This window comes from Bombus affinis, chromosome 1 (genome assembly GCF_024516045.1).
Source record: "Bombus affinis isolate iyBomAffi1 chromosome 1, iyBomAffi1.2, whole genome shotgun sequence".
Lineage (NCBI taxonomy): Eukaryota > Metazoa > Arthropoda > Insecta > Hymenoptera > Apidae > Bombus > Bombus affinis.
Genome location: NC_066344.1, coordinates 1345148 through 1365298, shown reverse-complemented (window position 1 = coordinate 1365298; position 20151 = coordinate 1345148). Strand labels below are relative to the sequence as shown.

At 33.6% G+C, this 20151-nt stretch overlaps 1 protein-coding gene across 8 annotated transcripts in view; it reads right to left on the bottom strand.

Moving 5' to 3' along the window:
• LOC126915803 (glutamate receptor ionotropic, NMDA 2B) overlaps positions 1-20151 on the bottom strand; it is a 360824-nt gene that overhangs the window by 181819 nt on the left and 158854 nt on the right. The window lies entirely within an intron of this gene.

The following is a 20151-nucleotide window of genomic DNA, read 5'->3' as shown; positions in this document are numbered from 1 at the left end:
CAAATAATTATCGCAATGCGACGATTTCAAACGGCACACACGCTTACTATATCACTTAATTCTATAAAGTTTTATCACGTAATTTTGACGATTTTACAAATCTTATTCTCCCAATTTTTAGATTGTATAATAATAAATAAACTGCCGACGTTTATGTAGATTCATATTGTAATAAACACAATTCAAGAAATGCTTTGCCTACCGGATATTAAAGTAAGTACTATACTTTGGATATTCTACATATTTTTGCATATTATGTGCATTTTGTGGATTTAGGAATTTCCGAATTTTTCATAAATGCATAGCAATCCATAAAAAATTTATTATTATTGCCATATTATTTAATACAGTCGCCCCTAACGTTGCAGCTTGTTATGATCGATCGTGTTTATTGCAATAAATCGCGATAGTTTAAATCTGTTCCGCGTGTACGTTTTTTTAAGAAGACAACAAACATGTAACAAATGTCGGTGGTTGTTCAAAGAAATTAATGAACAGCGTATAGTGGCTAGAATATTAATTGCTAACAGAGAGGGCCAACTTGTGCTTTAAACGCGAAGCTCGCAAAGTGGATTTTTTGAATAATGATTCGCAAGATAAATGTTGAAGAAACTCTGGTGCATCGGTTCAGGCAATTTGTTAGCGTGAAAAATGAGCGGTTCTTTAAATATGTATTTGAATCTAATACATGAGAGAGCTATGCTAATGTAGAGCCAATTACCTGTGGTCGCTTTTATTGTCTTGAATAATTTCTGAGAATTATAGACGCGGATTTTAGAAGTAAATGTTGCGATGATGAAAATGTGACAAATTTCATAAATACAAAAATGTAAGGAATATGATATATCCCTTAAATAACAAATTCACGTGTATACAATTTTCGTTCGTGAAACTTTTGATTGGTTTTTTTTTTTAGTATTTTATATTTATATGCTGCTTCATCGTCTGATATCACTTTAAATATTATCATATCGAAAGTGCATGAACGAAAATACGATAAATATAAAAATGTTTCATTAATGAAACTTTTGACTGTTTTTAATATTCCATGTATGAAATGTAATATTTTAACAATATCAAATATTATTATTATTTTTTTTTATCGACTTTGCCAAGTGCTCGTAAAATGTGATTTTATTGTTCTTTCAACTTGACGTATTCACAGTGCTTGGCTTTTACAAAGCACTGGATGCCCTTAAGAACGTACTCCACACGTGCAGTCATTGAAGGTACTCATTCTGAAGCACCCACGTTTCCAAGAACTTTATTTTCCAAACAATTCATCCCTTTTTAATATGCGGTACCCTTTTGCAATTGCATTTGCGACAAAAAATCTGTTGTATGAAAAGTAGATATACTTACACCTTTAGCATTGTTTAAATATATATAAAACAGTGCCCCATATAGAATTACGATTAGATCAAGATTTAATTTAATTTTTAAATTTTAGGTTGTCATGAATCCTAGTCAGGTTCCTATAATAGTTCTCGCGCCGTTTTTTCTTCTTAAAGCTCCTTTTGCTGTTTGTTCCAAACATTATGCAAACGCGCACCAAAATTTGACGATGAATAAATTTTAGATTTCTTTGCGTAAAAGGAGAGTGGATGGGTCGCGGATAGTGTGGGCCTTTATTCATAAGACCCGGACAATTAGTATTATTTGGTATATAATTATTAATTATATCGCTATACAACAAAGCAATTAACTGCATAACCGGTATAATGATTAATTATATGGCAAGTAATACGAGCTAATTGGCTGCTACCATGACTAGGTGTTCATATCAATTCATCTATGGTATAATACATTCGTGAAATATAATTCAGATATAATTTAAAAGCCAACCTAACTCCAATAATAAGAACTTTCGGTACTCAATAAAATATAAATAAGAATGGAGTATCCTAGAATTAAATAACTCCGTACAAAGCATCGTAGCTGTCGTTAGAAATTGAGGATTAAGATCTTAAACCTAAGTATGTGTATAGCTTCATCAGGACCAGAAACGCTAAGTACGTTGAAGAAGGGCACACAGAAACCGGGATTGCGGTGGTGGCTCTCTTGAAATTGCACATCAAACGCTACTTATGGTGAAACAATTCGTTTGCCGCTTTACGATAATTATCCTGATGGTACGTAGCCGACGTTTGTAACTCGTATGTGATTAATTCACGCGTGCGCACGTTGCAAGAGATATTTGAGCAAGATTGCAGCTCTGGAGCTTTTTGCTGCGATAACACGAGCCATTTTCAACGTATTACTGTAATTTTTGCTCTCGAGCTGCCGTATTTGCGTTTCACGAATGCGAGAAGTTCTGTGTAAACAATAATCCACAGAATAATACTTTAACGTGATTATCTTTCAGCTTATTTTACGCAACTAATCCTATTACGGCGTGAAACTCGAACTGATCATTGTAATATGAAAATATTACAACGCGAAATCTTGTCCTTTATTTTATACGAAATGATGCGTGTAAAATTACAAGCTTCGTGCATTACATTCTGTTAAACCGGGATAACGCGTTAAAGATGGAAACCAAAAGGCTTAGTTACGAACTCGATATGAGAAGAATCTAGAGAATTTTCAACGGAAACGTGTGATATTCGATGATTCGATATGCAAATGTATTCTCCACTTTTATCTGTCTCAGTTATGCGTTTCATGCAAGTGTCTCAGATATTCGAGGGAAAATATCTCAGTCTGGTTATAGAAAAATGAAAAGTAATCCTTGGTTTTGCGGTCAGTATTAAGTATTTCAAGTACTTGAATTATCACCTGCTGGTCGAAAATTCCTTTTTCATTTATGCTTGACAATACACCCACAGACGAGATAAAAATACGAAGGTCATACAGACTACGTTGGAGGAAGAGAATATTAATTTTATGGGACTTTAAGTTTAAAATTAAATATTTCAATTCTACACTTTTTAACTTTTCCTTTTCCTCGTCCTCGTCATTTCAAAGTTCTTTCTCTTTTCCTTGCGGTTTTTTTGTTTTCTTCTTTCCTTTAAGATTCCTAATTTTCTCTATTTTCTTGGATTCTTGAATTTTAAAGTTTTATGCCAGACTGAAGTAGTTTAAAGTATTTCTCCTGCAACTTCTTTTTATATGCATTCGATTTCTGAAGTGGAATAGCTTTTTGGTGTCTTTTTAAGTAGAAAATAAGATACTTACGTGCATGGCTCAAAAATATAGCTATAATACATTATACAGGTTGTCGTCTATAAAAATTATATAATTATGCAACACACGCATCTAGTTATTACAAAACATGGCACATTGCTAGTAACTATCAGCCCTAACTTTGTGATTTAATATGTAAGATGGGTGCCTAAAGGCGAACACTCACTATTAGCCTTAATCAAGCCTTTAGGCGACGTTAGTACACTATATCAACTCTCGATAGACGCCTATAGAGACTGTTACTACTCAAAGGGTTAATAGTGCTATAACATGTACACGAAATATCAAAGTCAGTCAATATCAATTAATATTATTACAGCCACTATCGGGACAATTTACAAAATAATATGATAGCTTTATCTTCTATTGATATTCCGTGAATTTCAAAGCTTTATCTAAAAAATAAATGAATTTTTATATAGACCTTTAATATCTTCTATGGATATTTATTTTTATCGAATAAAAGGGAAGAATGCTCGATTGTTGTATGGAATGTTGTTGTATTTGGAATATGTCTCGAATCGTGTCGCGTCGTAGTCGATATGTGTCGAAGGATCGCAGGTTGTATTCTAGTCACGACAAGCAGACACGAGTCACGCGGAATTTTCATTGTTCCCGAACGTCGAAGTTGCCGCGTTAAAAGCGCCAGTTGCTTGCCTGGTGTCGCGTTCGCGTTCATTTACGCGCATCAGTATGTATCATTTAATATGAAATGTACGGTCTATCGAACTATTCCCGAGATATAGAATTCACCATAATTTCTCGTAAACGCGTGTAAGCGCCATGGAACAAGTGAATCAAATTTCGTTAACGAGAAATACGATCCAGCTGCTCGAAGCACGTTTAATTTTACTTATCAGGGCTCTGACTACAAGTGACTAAACGTAAAACCCACAAGACTATAAGGTAGTGGTGTTTAATTGTGTGATGAAATTAACATGTTATTTTTAAGGCGACGAGTTTGAAACGTATGTAGTAACTAAATGGGTCTTTAGAGGAAGGACAAATAATGATGTTTTATAACAAATAATATTCAAAACAACAAACTGGTCACGATATTGTCGTACGTCTTATTATCATACTCGGTTCTCAATTTCCCGATTTACACTCTCCGGCTTTTGCATACGCTCTCCCTGACTTCTCAACTAATACTGTACGACTTCTCAACTAACTAATACCCCATGGGCTAGCATCCCTTTGTCTTTTCTTAGCCCCACCATGCATGTGTTCCGCGAAGACCCGTGGCCAGGGTCACGTAAGCCTTTTCTACGAAACTATTCACTTGAAAGGACCGACGACACATTGATGGACCCGACGACACCTCGGCTCTCGCGATATTGTTTATGGTTCGACCGATATCTTAGGCCTTTTGTCCACGATGCTACACGTATAACACAATGTAGTCTAGCTACAACGAAAAAACTTCTTTAACTTTAAAACTTTGATGTCGTAAAGAACGATGCAAATGCTGAATGTGAAATATTCTTGATAAAATTTTCACGCTTTGAATGAACCAGATCTCAACTTTACCTGAATTCTCACTCAGAATTCTACAATTCGAACACCCCATCCACGTTAAGAATATTCGGAACAATTTTTCTGCGGTTATAATATCTGTAAGACTAAAAAGAAAACACTCCACTGACCTCACTAAAGAAATAAAATAGTCAAACTCGAAGATGGTATCCCGCTGGGGGTAGCCATCCACACGTTATTTAGCAATGAAGTTAGAAAAATTTACCAAATGTCCAGCTGAACAAATTGTAAAGTACAAATTAAATAACAAAAAAAAAAATAATATCTGTGAGAAACTATAACAATTTTAAGAGTAACTCGATTATGATATTTTGTTAGAAGGACGTAAAGAAACTCATATAGTACGGCCAAACTGTTTAAGAAGAATATATTTCTTTTTTGTAAGAAAAGGACACAATCTGAAATTGTTTATGCTTAAATATCCAGATTAAATTTTCTATATTTTCCTCAATTTATAAATTATATTAAAATGTAATTATATTACAATATAATTATTATATTAAAGTATAAAATATATTTCACAATATGCCATAAGAATCTTCCACTTGAGAAGCAGAAGATTATTTCGTAGAAGGAAATAATCAAGTACTCTTGATGAAATGTTTGTTGCACGATGAATTCAATTAAAAACGTCTCGACGGTGGATGCACACGGTCCTTTCTCTAAATTCTAGGTGCTTGCACGAGATTGCAAGTTGAAGATCTCTCGAGATTGTTTCAAGTTTGCTCGTTGCGACGGTTGCGTGAATAATTCTTGTTCTCGGACAACGAATATCTCCTTGCTTTTCCGTGGTGGAACAAAAGGCTAGCAGCTCGTATTCAAACCTCGCGAGATCCTTCCGACGTGTTGGAAAATGATATTCTCTGTGTCGATAGTTGCTGTCGAGTAGTAAACTTCCCGCGGTCGCTGAATTAGGGGGATAATTAGCTTCCAGCGTGAATTTCGTCTGCTTAGTAATATTTCAAACACGTGTTCTTGCACCATTGTCTGAAGAGACAAAGTTAGATGTGCAGAGGAGCGTTACTTGTGTCAGTTGTAAATTGTAGTAGTTCGGTGAATTCTTGTTTCGTGACAAAGCTTGTGTTAGAAGCAAGCTTTAATTGATATTTCATAGACATCGTCAATTGCCAAGTCGCTAATGAAAAATATTCTATGAGCCAACGAGTTTCTTTTCGACGATATGTTTCTCGATTTACACTTCACCGTGATGCAATTGGGTTGTAAATAATTTTTAGCAACGGTAGAACTAAATTTGTTTTGGAAGTAGCGAGTTTTGTTAGAGAATTTTGTGAGAATATTTCATAAAAGAAATTGTAAGGCTTAATAATCTTTTTCTCTTAATGTTAATTTATTAAGATCTATTAATTCAAATAATTTAATAATTTATTACACGATTTCGAAATTAGTAAAATTGAATATAGGGAAACTTACACACAGATAAAAATACAATTTTTTAAATCCTGTTTAAATTTTATAGAGATGATCATCTACATTTCTGAACAACTTAAAAATCTAGAGAAGTAACAGAGAAATAACATCAAGAGTGAAACACCGAGAAAAGAAGTTCAAAAATTTGAAATTGGACGGCTACGAAGGAAAGAACGCCTCCATCAACGAAGATATAATAAGCCTTAATAAATGAGAATTCGTTGGACAGAATCTGTGATGTCTACATAATGACCTTAGAGTTCCTCAGGTATTCTGGAATTCTAAATGACTTTTGTCAGAAATCTGATAATGGCAATTTCATGTGAGTTGAGCAGCAAAGTTGTACGTGAATGTGACACGTTATACGCGAACCAAACATTGTCCGGGTACAGTAACCAGCTGTATGATGTCCTAAATTGAAGCATCTAGCAAAGCTTAAGCCAGCAATACTATGGCTCGTTCCAGAGTTCTCTCCATTTCCAGTACAGATTGAAGCAACGTTGTGATAATGTGACATAGAATCCTGATACATCTTTGATCTCAAATTTGTTGAATTTCTATTAATTTATAAAATACCTAAATTTCTAACATAACGTAATTTTAGGGCATCGTCGTATTATTCAGATGTTATTACTGTGTCAATTTATATTTTCTTCCTATGTTTTAATATAATAAATATACAATAAAATCGATTTTTGACATCAAGATAACTCAACAAGTTTCTACATACAAATGTTGATTCGAATTTATTTTTCACGTCGTGTGGAATTTAATTTTGCGCTAGAAGCCACTTTATTCCGCTGTACGTACTTGGCCAAGTAGCAAGGAACGCGCAATGACGTATCGCAGTGTCACTCGCCAAACAAAATTTCGCAATGAAAAATGTTCAGGACATATATATAGGATACATTGCTGGTTATATCTTATTTAACATTTTATACTACAACACGTATGCTGAGAACGAAATAAAAGATTTATAACAAAATAACTAGCAAATAGAACGTGAGAGAAACATTTAATTTGACAAACCTCTTTATAGCAAATAAACAAACTCTTCGCTTCAAAAGATATTCTACGAATTAATTAAGGTTTATGATACGACTATTATTACATGGCTACTAGTTGCCATTCATCATTCTATAAATTATCAACTCTCTGACTCACCCAAAAGCTCTTGAAATTCTCGTCACTACACCATCCATCAAGCTCGGAAACAGAAGACTTTGTCATTTCTCTGTTAAATTCGAATAGCAATTTACGCCTAAACGTATCATTATTATCAGATTAATTCAACTTCCTGTCACACAACATATTTGTCGACAACCTCAAACATTTGCCTTCATGATACCGTCATTTTACATTATATACCGACACTACACAATGCTGTCCACCTAGAACACACCATGTCAATATCCTCGTGTCAACGTAAATTTATTACGAAGCACTGAAGAAGCAGTCGCATCAACCTAAGCTCCATTACCTGTCTTATCAAAAGCGATTAAAACATATTCTATTGTACGAACTGTCCAATGTTCGAAAGCACTGATGAGACGTGTTAAGATAATTGGATCTGTAATGTGGACGAAATTATTTTCAGCAAAGTTATTTTCATTAATTAAAACTTTTATGTCGCAATCCATTGGTATGGTTGGAACCAGAAGTCAGAGTCTATAAATTATTTTTGTAGCTTCAGAAACATTGCATTTCACACGAATTGCTAATTTGAAAACTACTAAGCGATTGACCGATACTTGCTATTTTCGTTATTCATTAGAAATTAATGCTGAAATAAGCAATAATAATATCATTATTTACATAGAATTTTCTTTCAAGATAGCAGACATACAAATTAATTTTTCCTAAATTATTTTAAATTTTCAAAGGAATTATAAATTATCTGTTTGTAGTTATATGTGAATTTACCGCTTCAAAAAATTAGTTTACGTCTTTTTTCCAAACAATGTAAGCTCACTCTTTGTCACGTAGCTGTAAAAATATGGCACGGCAATTTTCACTACTAGCCGAAAGTCATAACGGTAAATCAAGTCATGTAGCATCGCGTGACGAGATATATCGATACGAAATGATCGAGTCGAAATCACGGTACCTGACATCTGCATACTCAACAGCGAATGGATATGTCGTAAACCCATGATATGGGATACAAGTAATTCCAGGGCACAGAATCTGTACTCCTTTAAGCCTAGTTTCTCAGTTGACGTGCTGGCTATCCTGCTAACGTCTCAGTTATCAAGATAGGTGAAACGTTCCTTATTCTAGGACGATTGTCTAGGTTCCGAGACGTTCAACGATTTCTTATTCGTAACTTCATCTACTTTCGCAATTTATAGCGACATGAGCATATTATAGCGTGTGACAAATGTGAATTAGATTGCCACGTGAAGTGGTGGAGTGCCGAATGTTCTGCGGATGTGAGATGGATGATGACAGTTTGTAAACCGAGCCAAGGAGATTGAATGTTCGTGTTAGAGCATCGAACGTAATTCATCTGCGATTTTAAGAATGCACATGAATAATAAATGTATGAGCACTATGTAGAAATATGAATGCACATGGCAAGAACGTAATGTTTGAGAAGAAAAAGAGAGGGCCATTAGAATTGGAAACTTATTGCTGAGTCTTGGAAGAGAATTACACGTCGTTCTCACTGCATTTACTTTCTAGATATTTTATTATAAAGCTGTTATTTCATTCAGATCATATGTGTCTTATACAAAATACTAAATAAAGTAGAATTTGTTTGACTTTTCTAATAAATAATGTGATAAGTAAGTGTGCTAATATTTTTAGCCAGCAGAGTATATATCTCTAATTGTTCATTTAAAATTCTGTTTCATTTGTTCGATCTATATTCCTACGCTGTAAACCGACGCTAGCTCGGAAAGATAAGATATCTACACAAAAGATCACCCCTCTACAACTACCTGGCAAAATATTAAGTCGATATACGTGACAGATATACGTATAGAAAATTAATAATATTATGGAAAGGTATATATTTAAACTAGACTCGTTTGTTATATGCTTTGACTGTTGCACATACAATTAGTTCAGGATCCATAAACCCTCTTGGAAGGAGTTTCGAGCGTGGCAAGCCAGTAACTCTCAGCGAGGTTGACGCGTGGTCTACGATAATTCTCGCACGATGAATTATTACTATCGCTTCGTGGACGAACTCGCTCCAGCTCGCACGAGTGTCCGTTTATGCAGCCGTCTGGTGGCTGTCAGAAGGAATGTCGGAGAGAAGTCGAATAACTGGAGGAAGAAATACCGAGTGGCGAAGCAAACTTTTCCATCGGATTATTAGAGGATTAGGATAGATATTTCTAGCAGCTGGAACTATCAAACTCGAATAGTGGATTTTAGTCTTTTTTTTTTTATATAATTACTAGTAACGTTTAAATACCTTTTGAAAAGTTCATTTCGACTTTTATTGAGATTAAAATACGATTACAGATCGATTACACCATCGTTCGTAAGTATATTAAAGCTTTGAAGAAAATGGAAATCTGATAATAGAATAATAATATTACCTGGTTTGGAATCTTGAAACAATTTCATTGTTTAATACAAATCTGAAAAATAACAAAATTAAACTATTCCCTTCTCCATACCTCCACTTTTAATCGCTGATTCAACTAATTTTAGTATTTGTATTAGATTTCCTATCGCGTTTGTTCTTCGATCTCAGAGATTATGTTATCAAGTAACGCGCGTAGAATTTTTCAACGAGATTCGGATCAAAGTCTGCAAATATAGAAATATTAATTCACCATTTTTCTATAAACATGTTTAATATTCTTAAAAGTTCTTTTCGTTTTTCATACCGTAGGTCAATTATTACGTTTTATGTAAGGGTTTATAAGATCAGCAGGAATTCCAGGTGTATTTACGAACAGAGATGTGTCTATTTTATTTCTGTCGTGCAATTTTAATTAGAATTACATATAATATTTATATCCAGGTTCTTATAATTTTCTTGGATCCAAGTTAAAGATTGATTACCCCGGTGTTAAGCATTAGTATAAGAAAACGACTGAAGTTTTTAGTTTATTTAATTTCATCGGGGTTGACTGGTACATTTCTGTGCCACGATGCGTTTTCCGTTATCGTATTTTTGTAACGGACCATTCTTTTTCTCTTTCTCTGTCCTCACGCCCTTTCACCAGTTTCCGGCGTTCCTTTGTTTTTCCTGCCGTCAAGAAGCAACACATATTGCTCACATGCGTTCACCAGGGAAGAAATTGCTATACGGTTGTGCGGGTATTTTTAAAGGATGCGACTTTTTCACGAAGCCAACGTTGGATAAAATTGTAATGTCCGCGTTCTGTGGAAAATGGAGAGGACGATTCGTTGGATATTTCAGGGACGTGAGTTTGATAGGTGAAATACAAGATTGAATAATCATAATCATATTATAATAATAATAGGGGAATATGTAGTTGTAACCACAGTTAACTCATCAAATATGAAACAGAAGAGTCGTAACTATATTTAATAACAAAATAATTATACAAAGATTATCACTCAAAGCCAGTACTCTCATTTGTTTCAATAATCGTTACAGCTCCTCTCATAAACTCTGGATGTTTATAAAAATTGTTTTAACTAGAAACTGTTAAAGAAACTCATTAAATATTATAACGACCAGTTTACTTTGAATATTCTATTCTATATGTCCTCGTATTGCGTACTTTTTTACAGATATAAATATCCCATAAATGTACAAACAAAAAAATATGTGTTTTGAATTTGCTATGATGCTAACCCATATCCCATGGGTTATTATGATATCCCATAAATGTACAAACAAAAAAGTATGTATTTTGAATTTGCTATGATGCTAACGTTTTTAATCGAAGACACTACCATTAAAAACATCTGTACCAACGTTAAAATCAAATTACTCGGAACGAAAGCACCTGTTCCGATATTAAAATTAAATTACTCCGAACGAAAATATTTTTATGAGCCGGTTTGATAAAGCTAATCTATGGTTAATTAAATTAGGTGATTCATTCGACGTAGTTAGCGCATGAACAGTCTTGTAACAATGATTAACTACCGCGAACAGGTGGTACACATTATGCGAGCGATAATAGTCATCAAATTTTCAAGGCTCGACTGATTCATGATCGTTCTTACGGCTATTTCGGGAACATTAAGCAATAATTAAGTGCGATATCGATTAGCAATGCTCGATATCGCCTCGTTGGCGTGCAGTGGCGATTAATTCGATTGGCCGTGACCAGCGTAATTGACGGTATTGAATTTCGATCGATCGGTAATATGATAAATGCAAATTATACGAAGTTGGCCACATATGCAATTTTAAATACAGAATTATATTCCCGCAGAAAAATCTATGACGATGATATCTCACTAACGGGATAAAATCGTTGGTATTGTTCTTCAACAAAACGATACATCAATCAAGATACGACCTCTTTTGTTCGACTAAGTGAATAATATTCGAAACTTTTCGACTATAATTCTGATTCTGTTTCTCGTGTAGATTTTCAGATATTTTCTTATCAAAGTACGTGCAAAGGACGTTTATTGCAGTAACGTCGATAACTCTTTCTATTATTTTTCATTTATCGAACGCTGTCATCGCGGTGTTTCTCCCATTTTCTTTTGTTTAAATCCAGTTTATTTGTTACTCAAAAAGGATCAATTATGTTTATTTACACGCGAATTAAATTGTAATTTAAGCTTTATACAAATAAAAATGAGCTTGAAATTAATTAAAAATTGGAATAAAAAAAAAGAAACAAACGCAAAGTACAAAGTACAAGTGACAAAGTAACGCAATGTTTTAAATTTAGAGAATTCATGGCGATAGAAAGAAGTTATCTGAAAATGGTAAATCCAATTTTAAATAGAAAGGATTGGGAAGAAATTAAAAGAATTTTAAGTTAAATTATTCTTTCGCCCAGGATATATTTATTGCGTTAAAGTAATTCAGCTTGATTACTTCTCCTTACTTCCTTCTTTTTCCCCTCTTTAGCCGTGCAAATGTCATTCGAGCCAGCGAATTCAAATATTTACTTGCAACTCCTTGCCACAGGACGATTAACCATGGAAGCCGCTAAACCCTCGACCTTTCTTCGCCTCGGCACTTCGTTCGTTTGCATAAACCGCACGTTCCATGAACTTATCAATATGTATAGCACATATTGCCATAAAAGTTTCAACAGCTAATGACGTCTGAACATATATACCAGTTCTGGTACAAAAATAACTTTGAGCGAGAGAAATTTTGAGGAAACGAAATTTTCGGTATATCTGGCGAATTCATGAGAATTACGATTTGCAAAATTTAGTTAACGCGAAAAATCACATTTAGAAATTTTAAATTATTTAAGTATCTTTAATATGTATTTTTAAATTAAATAAATATAATATAATATAATATAATAAGCAAAAAGAATTTATAAATTTTTACACTTTTATTCTGTTTTAACTATACTCGAATAATAATGCTATAAAATTATTGTTACAAGAGTAAGAATACTAATTATCATTAATTTTATACAATATTTCTATATTACTTTGTAATTTATGAAAGGAACTATAATATTACTACAAGTTCTAAGAAATCTGCCATAAATTCTCTTAGAGAGAAATATCATAAAACGAATTTGCTATTTAATTTACTAACATTTCTTTACAACTTCATTTCCAGTTACTTACTAAACTTAATCATTACTTTCCGAGTTCTAGCAAATTTTCTTTAGATTCTCACAATAAAACATAAAAGAACGATAAAGCAACATTTTAAACACTCATCCACTTTCATCTCCGAAAAAGATATACACGACCAAAATTATTTTATTTCGCGTCTTTTTGATTACCCTGCGGGTTTCCAAAAGGGGAAGGTATATAAAGTAAGGTGGTGAAAAAGATTCGTTAAAAGATGTTTAAATTGGAAGTTTATTTCCCAATACTTTTTAGGAGGAAATATCGCCGAAGGTTACGTTAATCGATGTTCTGATCGACGTTCCTCCGATGATCAATATTCTACTTTATTCAAATATTCATACGTATACCTTTCTTCCTATCGACAAAAGCTACCGCAATGTATATGCTAGAAATCCCTTCAGTTTCTAGAGTACCGTAAGAGGCTCGCAAGATAACCAAGAAACATCATCCAAGTGGAAGACCGCATCTTTCTTTGCCGCGTTAAAGTAGCCGACTTATATTTCTTTAGCTTTTTTAGCGTGTTAAACTTCACGAAAGTGAAGCGCAAACTCACAGGTCGGTAGATCGTGGTAAACCGAACATCCTCTATCGTGAATTCCTGCGGCTCCTCGGAATCTCAGAAGCCCCGAAACCCTGAGGCCTCTATTAAACAGAACTGATCACTTTCAGGTCTAATAGAGTACCTATGAATTAATTAATGAGCATGATATACATGGAATTTATAAACGGATCGGACAGCAAAGGATGAAGCTTCTAATCGATTTGTGGCATGACAAACTCTGTATCAGCGTCAAAGATCGTTTATTTGAATAATTAGCGATTGTTTCAGCGATAAAATTGAAATTTATGATATTTAGAATTAATCGACTGTACACACCTAACGCGTTCATTTACTCCGTTAGAAACATCGTGACGTAATATAATGGATCTATTTCTGTTATTAATAACCGAATTTACGTTGAAAATTAGTAACATTAATAGAATCTGTTTATTTAGTTTATTTATCATCGTATTAGAATCTATAATTAAGCGCCGAATAAACTTCGAGTATTTTGGTTGCTGTACTGCTCGCCAGACTGAGCACTCACTTATTCTATTTACTCGTTTAGTTCTATGCGCTAGTTTAATTATCTGACTAAGCATTGTTATAATCCACATCGCGACTGCGCTACTCTATCATATTTGCGCGTTCGTACCTAAGGTCTTGTTCTATTTGTCTGACCACACGGACGGCTATTCTACTTAGATCTCAAGTACAGATTATCAACTAACTAGTGAAGTTACATAGTTGTTCATCCTCTACTGCCTGATGGTTTCTACTTGCATGATATTAACGAGCAATTATGTGTTTAAATTATTATTATTATTTTTTTTGACGAATTCGTATTATATTATACTACTTTGTATACGTATATTATATACTTTGAATTATATTACAGTATTTTTGTTAAATTTTGTAAATACAAGTTTCATTAAATGTGTAATTTACATTTAAATTTTCTATTTAATTGATCTGGCGTTAAATGAAAGTGTTTTGCTTTTAATTTTCCTCATACAGAGCGAAACTAATTAGGGACTATGGTAATTATAGGTGGATTTAATGAAAGTTTGCAGATTGGTTGGCAATATGTGGCAACTTGTTACACAGACATTTCCAAGGGGTTTCGATTGAGAGTAAACATGTTATCCGATTATAGTTTCCGCCTTGATTAAACCTCTAACGTAATGAAGATGTTAATTAACCTTGTTACTGGCAACAGCAATTAATAACCAGATTTACTACTTTCTTCTGATACCGAACAAGGTCATCAACTTATGCCTGCAACGATTTACGCAATGTACGCTTCTTAACTACGAGAAAATTCAATTTTGTGACATTATTCTTATTCTAACAAGATGTTTACTAATTTATTTGTATTTCTCTGGAGCAGAAAAATTTTTGTTTTATATAAGTTATTATTAATATAGCTTGAAGTTAAATTTTATTTCCACAAACTGAACTACGTTAAATACATAAGAAAATAAACGTTACAAAAAATAACATTATTTACTACATGTATAAGGTTGGCATACAATCATTGGAAATAACATGGTAATGACATGATACCGATGAAATCTTCTTATCATGAACAATGAATAATGAATTGAAGAAAAATGCATTGTTAGAAAATGACATAAGAGATTCATCACATAGAAATGTGATTATTGCTCAAATAATGTACAGAAATAGTATAGACAAATGCTATTACTCAACTCACTGATCATCTTCCTTTTCATCGATAAATAATTAACAGTAACTTAACACTAGAACTACCGATAGTTAACACGAAACTATTTCTACCAAAACCAGTCAAAACGACTGGTCTTTAAAAAATACATGATAATAGAATATTTTTATATTTATTGATTTATTACTTTCTCACAGAAGGAATTCCATGTTATGTAGTAGATTTTTGGTATTATTAATCCATCTGGGATCCCTAAATTAAGAGTTGACACATTTATAAAATTATGGAACCAGTCATTTTGACTGGTGTAGTATTTCCAATATTAGCATGTAGCGATCTAACGATCGAACCAAAATTTTCCTGATAACTAATATCATCACATTGAATGATACGCAGTAAAAATTTTAAAAACGTGTGGAAAGTTGTACAAAATGAGGAAACTGGTTAATTGGGATTCGATAAACAGATTGCAGGACCCTTTTACACTTTGACAAATACCAGTCATATCGACCGCTATTGGCACAAGTAGCCTTGATACAAAATTATTTACAGTTTGAATGCATAAAAAACAAAATAAAATTCATTATATTATTCTTTTAGTTATCGTTGCGATAGTCATTACATCATTGCGGACAAAAGACATAACATGAGGTAGGAATTTTAAAATAAAATTGTAAAACCAATCAATTTGTCTGGTGTGACAGTTCAAGTGTTAATATTCGAGCACAGACTTACCAGTCGATTTCATTATTTACATCGACGATCACGGTGGGAGAAAAACAATAAGCAGAAGTTCACACCTTTAGCCACGCATTCGAATATCACGAACCGAGAGATGAATTTGTGTAGTTTACCAGGCTGTTTAGATGGATAGAGGAGAAACGGTTACCAGCCGTAGAATGTAGAGCTATTTCGAGAATGAAATACCTGAAATTCTTCCCAGAAGGAGAGAAGCACCACAAGAGAATGATCGAGCGATCCGAAACTAACGCGTTCTGTTTATGAGCTCGTATTTCCACGCTGCTTTCGATATCGCCTATTTTTCTCATTCAGAATGGACTGCCAATTATATTTCTACCCCGATTATAGGTTTTGAAAAATTCCTGTGGTGCTTTAGACCTTGTTCTTCTTTTCGTAAATGACTGTTTGGAGATTTGAAGCTTGATTATCGTCGTTATAATTTCTAGAATGCGAAACTTGATCAATTTTATGGATTATATCATCGTTATAAAATTGTAAATTATATTAATGATTATTATTCTCTATTTTATTTATTAATTCAAATCCGTTGATTCAAAAAGACTCTCCATATCTCCATAAGTATACCAAATTATATTTATTTTATACAATTGAGTCCATTGAAACCAGCGAAGTTTATTCGATTCTTTAAATAGTCTTGGATACTTCGACTCTTAATAAAAGATCTTTCGGCAATAACCTTAAAGACACGTTGAATATTGAAATAAAAATATTAACGAATAACGCTGAATTTTGTCTGAATTTTTAAAAGGCTAGAACATTAAAAAGGTTCTTGGTAAGTAAAATAAATCCAAGGTTATTACGGTGTTAGCAAAAAGTAGGGTGCCACGGAGGTTCATAATAGGATTATAATCTAGATTATTATAATAGGATTATATGTAAATTTCGGAGTACCCCTTCCCAGATTTGGGTGTATAAAGGAATTTTGTATAATTTCTAAGAAATTTCCACTGATAAGTTGGAATTGATTTCTATCCTACTACTAAAAGGGTAACATATAGTAATTCCAATTTAAATTTTATATATTATATAATTAAATTGATAATGATAATTACATTCGTACGTAATTAAATTATTACGTGTTATTATTAGTCATATTCAGTACATTTATATCAAATCCGATTAATTTTAACGTAACGTACTCGTTACATAAAGTCATGTATATTTCAGACTAACCAAGCTATAACTTCCATTTCCTATAAACATCCTCAACTATTAACACATAACATTAATTTACCAAACTATTCAAAAGTAAATATTATTAAATCAGAATGTAAATCGATTACAAATTTGACAAACGTCAAAGGATTGAAGTGAACAAAGTAATAAAGTAATTAATTGAATAGAGTGCGCTAAAGAACAGCCATACACTCTTTTTCATCTCTTTCGCACAGCGTAAACAACGTTAATTATTTTAATACAGCGTGGGAACGACTAAAGAACAGGCAACGTTTATTCACGTGTTCGCACAAAGTAGCAGAACGAAAATTGCTGGAGGTGTGCTTTCATTTTCCCAATTTCTGATATTGAGCTCTCGGTTGCTTTATAGCAGGGATAACTGCGTTTACCAGAAATTCGGTAGCCTCGCCTAACGCGAACATGCCGCGTTAATCGTCAAAGGAGCTCACAACACATTGCAGAGAACGTTTCCTCTACCGTTTAAACACCAATCGAATTGAATAATATCGATACAGATATCGCGTTTCTTCGCGAATTTATCGAGTCATTCTGGAAATGCATCGTGCCACATCATTACAATTATTAATTTATTAAATGTAGCTGAGTTTTTGTTCCAAACGATATTTGCACTTCGAGAATAGGAAATTGAGAATAGAAGACGATAAAACGGAAAAGCGAGGAAATGAAAACGTACGGCGGAATTGAACGAAAATTGAAACACCTACGATAGACGAAATAGAGTTCTTGTGAATTTTGAAAGTTTTGTATGATTTAGATTTTAAACGTTTCTAAATTTCAATACTTTGTAATTCTCCAAACAGTAAACCATCGATTTTCAAGTTTAAAAAATGTAAACCTTTGGAACTGTGGATCTTTAAATTTTTGAAACACCGAGTTTCCAAATTTTCAAATCTTTGTTGTTACTTAGATATCATAGCTTGGAATTTTTGATTCCTAGACTTTTAAAATTTCGAAACTTTAAAATTTAAAAACACTTCGAAATATCGAATTTTTAAATCTGGAAAGATCCTCCGGTTCTGGAAAGAAGCAGAAACATTTCAGACTGAATTTGTTTTACAAGACACTATATGCACGGTAATTTGCATAAAAATTACATTCGCGGTAAGTACTAGGAACTGAAAGCTCAGACGCTTCTCATAATTTTTAAAGAATACAGTACAGAATAAAACTCTAAACGCTAAAATACAGAATTTTTTACGAATAATTTTCCCCGGTTGTGTTACTTCATTATACGAATAAACACAACAATTAAATGTATCTACCACTTTTCTGTACCGATATGCCTAATTAAACAAATATACAGTTTGTATTCACCAGAATACTCCTAAGAATATAATAATATTATCTGCTCAGTGTTTTCCACAATGGTCGATTGTTTGTTAGGACAGTCACGTACCAAGATAAGCTAATTAAGCTCTAAAAAGGGAATTCGCTGCCACGTGAAATATTCCAGCGAAGCAATCTTCGTCAAAGAAATTTCATCCATTTATGCAAATGAATCTAGATTTGAAACAACGTAGTGTTTCAACTACAATGGTGTTTCTATTTTTAATAACTTTCAAATGTTTTATACGTTTCTTTCACTTTGCCACTTTATCGGTCTATTTTCTAAAAGTACGGTGCCTTTCTTTGAAGGAAACGAACGATGAATCGAACCGCAGAAAGAAGCAAGGAAATGAAGGTGAAAAAAAGGATCGAAGGACATAAAAAAAGATGGTGGAAAGAGCCGAGCAAAAAGTAAGCAAGAAGTGGGGGAGCGAAATTGGAAAAAGGAAGAAAGAAGAAGAGAGATAACGTTATTTTACTAGAAAAGGATAGAGGGAAATGAAGGCTGAGAAGAAAATCTTTCGAATGAAAGGAAGCTTCGTTCTGGAGCTTCAAGATCTGTCAATAGGGCTACATATGGACTTACTCACGATATGAGAATAAAGAAATTGCCTATAGAAGTAGAGGATGAAACACAGGAAATAAATGGAGCTTGGACAGAAAAATGACGGAAATACAGGTAATAAGAGCAAGAAATAAAGAGAATTTCTCCTTACTCGAATAAATCTCTTGAGAATTAAACCTTTGTCGATCAGAGGAAGACGCGAATACTTTCTATCGAAAATACTGTCATTGAAAAGATGTCTCTCGTGCTCGATATTGTGTATTAAGTAACCAAATGGTAAACATATTTATTTTCGATAGGACATTCTAGTTTCAGGGTATTGTGTTTTTTTCACAAAGGCATCACAGAATGTTTGATTTTATTATTAATAATATTATGATTAAAATTTTGCCACAATTATTTTCAGAAACCATTTAATCTTGAAAAGATTACGTTATTTTAATGTGATTTAATGTATGTTATGTGCATTTCATAAAAAGTCCGCAAATACCATTCTATTGAAAGCTTAAACGTTTATTTTAGTGAAATAAATGGTAGCGAAGACTATTCCTCATCCTCCCCGGTCAGAGGGTATGCTATTAATGTTCACCGGAACAAAATCGGCCAGTTATTTGCACAAAGCTGCAGGACCATCGGCGATTTCAATCAGTTTTTTCATCAAGCTGTGACTCGATATTCAATCAGAATGGTCGGATAACGCGCATATCGCTGGCATACCGCCTCAGACCTCGCGATACCCTATGTAAAAGGAGACCCAACGTGATCCACGCGGTCAGTCTCGAATTAAACCCCCGTCCGAATCCCTTTTGTCCGAAAGGTTGTTTACAGTCGAGCTGGAACAATGATGGGGATCGAATTCGTGGCGAATAGACGATCTTGTTACGAGACAGTGGCTGGTAAAACGAACGGTGGAACAGGAGAAAATGCAAGAAATTGCTTTTATAGATTGCCGTAACTATGAATACGTTCATCGATGTCTGCAACATCCGATTCCGTATAACTCTTATCCCGTGATCGATCATTGTCGAATTTTTTCCTCACTTTTTCCTCTTGTTTTACTTCTTCTTGTTTTCCAATGCTTTTAATTAAGTTATCAACGTTACCTTCGATCCTCTTGTACACGTTCAAAGAAACCGGCTATAGAAAGGAAAATTGAAAATTGCGAAAGGGTTCTAATCGGATTAGATGGTTCGGTGA